Source organism: Melanostigma gelatinosum (assembly GCF_949748355.1).
Source record: "Melanostigma gelatinosum genome assembly, chromosome: 3".
NCBI lineage: Eukaryota > Metazoa > Chordata > Actinopteri > Perciformes > Zoarcidae > Melanostigma > Melanostigma gelatinosum.
In genome coordinates, this window is record NC_136636.1 from 3967746 (window position 1) to 3970527 (window position 2782).

A 2782-nucleotide genomic window follows, 5' to 3' on the forward strand; every position below is an offset into this window, starting at 1 on the left:
CAAAACTATCTGGACTGATAGATAGCGCAACAAATGCAAAATATGTATTTTTTGATTTTGGAGTGATTAAGCGGTCTCAGCTATTGTGCTGTACCGCGACATGAAAGAACAGAAAACTGAAGGGATGTAAACATACCAGTGTGTGTGTGTGTGTGTGTGTGTGTGTGTGTGTGTGTGTGTGTGTGTGTGTGTGTGTGTGTGTGTGTGTGTGTGTGTGAGAGATGTGTGCTTCCACTGAGCCCCTAACGGACTTCCCCTCCTCTCTCTCTCTCCTCCTGTCTTTTTATTTCATGTTTTATTTGTTTGTATGGTCAGCCAGCGCAGGTTTCCCTGAAGCGAGAGATTGATCCTCCACTGTTTCACGTCCCCCCCCCCCCCCCCCCCTCTACTGTAGGCACATTACACTTTTTAAATAATTAGTACCATCATTTCTTTCTTCACTGCGACGCCCCGACCAGAGCCGGTCCAGCCTTCTCGTACCCGCTGCGAACCCCCCAGGGAACCAAACCACTTAAAAACAAGGGACTGGGACTGGGCTCATAATCTCATTTCGGGGTCAAAGGTGATTGATTCACTCTTCCTCCTTTAGCTGCTTTGGGTCAAGCGATTGATTTCTTTATGTCGTGATTTTTTTTGTTTTTTCGTCACTGAAGACAATGTGCCGACATGGCGGATCAGCACCGGAAGCAAAGGGAGAAAGAGAGACCGTAAAGAAGACAGAGGGGCGGCCAATCACAAAGAAATGACTTCTGATTGCTTGTCTTTTTTTTGTGTGAGTAACAGGAGTTTAAGGAACAACTGTTCATCTGGGGAAGTTATGGTAATTTATCATCCCATGTCTTTCCAAACAAAAATCCAATTGTTTTTATGAGGCTTGGGTGAATGTTTAGACGGAGTAATGTTGAGTCGATCGGTTATTCTGAAGGCTAAATAACTGACACTATTCAGACGGTCGTATCTGTGTTTTAAAGACGTTTCCAGAATCCTCAAAGACTCCTCAATCCAGATAAAGATGATTCTGTCTGCTGCACCACAGAAGAAGATTTCCAACAATCTCTGTCTGGATTAAGAAACAGAGTTGCAACTTGTGGAACAAGTTAGAGAAGGCTTCGCCACCACAGCTTGTTGTCCGTGGAAAGCCAGACGACTCTGACTTTGAATAACTTCAAAGCGGCGCTGCTAAAGGACCGTCTTGTCTTTTCAAAGATCACCAGGATTTATCTTTCAGACTAACGGACGCTCGGCTCTGACTCCGATGTAACAACAATACACGAGGGAGGGAAGGATTTAAAGATTCACCGCATCCGATTGTAAAATGCCTCTTTGACTCTCTCTTCTCCTCAGGCCACAAAGTTAAACCGACTCAGCGGCGGGAGGTTTTGGCGGTGGTTTGGTTCGGTCCCTTCGGAGGGCGCTGTTGCATAAAGGCTGGACACTAAACGGTTCCTTCACATCCACTTTCAAATTCAACTGGCGAACCTCAGAACCAGCCGGTTAAAAGAGGTTCCAAAAACATTTTCACACAAGAAGCAACTAGAAGACAAAAACCGAGAGAAGGATCGAATGTTCTACGTTAGCGAGCTAAACTTGGACCTTCAGTCCGACACTGAAAGAGACAAGAGGACGAGTTGTTGTCAACACTCGTGTCACTTGTCAACACTTCTGTGTGTCTTAATTTGCGACAACTCGCCTCGTGCTGCGTTCAACACACAAAGAGTTCTGCTCCAGAAGGGAAATATCCACCGTGGGAAGAAGAGGTTATACCGGTAATAAAAACATATTTATATATATATATTTTCGTGATTTTTTTGTCATTACCCCGGCTGGGTATTTCCGACAGAATTTTCTTATTCTTTGATAACATGGTTCCTGATTTAAATAAAAGTTTTGCCAATATTTTTGACTGCATTTTATTGAGCCAAAGTTCTGCTTGAGAAATAAAAAGACGGAAAAAAAAAACACATTTCTCAAAGCAAGTTGAGCAAATGTTGCTATTAAAAAGCTGCTAACAGCACTGAAAACGTTTAAACGACACCATGTGTTGGGGTGACATTTAGTTTTTTCCCGTTGACGGATGTTTAAAGTTTTGGAGCACAACTCTTTGCATCTTTTTTTGAAGTGTGGCTTCTAAAGGTTGGACTATTCCAAGCTCGAACATTAAAGGGTTCTCCCGTAACTTTCATCGGCTGCGGCTGGAAGATTGTTGCCTCTTTCCTGGTGCAGTAAAGTGCTCAGAGATGCCTGCGACAGCGGTGACCTCACCTGAGGGGTCTGTGTGAGTGTGTGTGTGTGTTGCAAGGAGAAACATGTTGGTGTAATGTGTGTGTGTGTGTTACACAGCGGTGCACAGTATCACTCATGTAGGGCCTGCAGAGCACTACAAAGGGGACGTTAGGCGTCACTGGATCTGCATCATTTCTCTCTCTCTCTTCTCACCCGATGAACAAAAACAAAATACCACCGAGCAGGATTCAACTCTACACCTACATCCTCCACTCTACCGTTTACATTACACATTGTCGTGATTACATTTGTTCGACAGGACAAAGTCTGATGGACTCGTATGTGCTCGGCTCGCTCGGTTCGAGGTGGTGACAGCCAGCTTTGGGATTGGCTAACGATTGGGCCAATGGGATGAGAGAGAGAGCTACGAGCAGAGTTTCTGATTGGGCCCACAGGTGGGATGCTGACTTGCGGTTGGCTCGCAGGACTCGGATCGTTTGCATAAATGAGGGATTTATTCATTTTCAATGGTTTCAGTAACGGTGGATCCGGGTCCGTT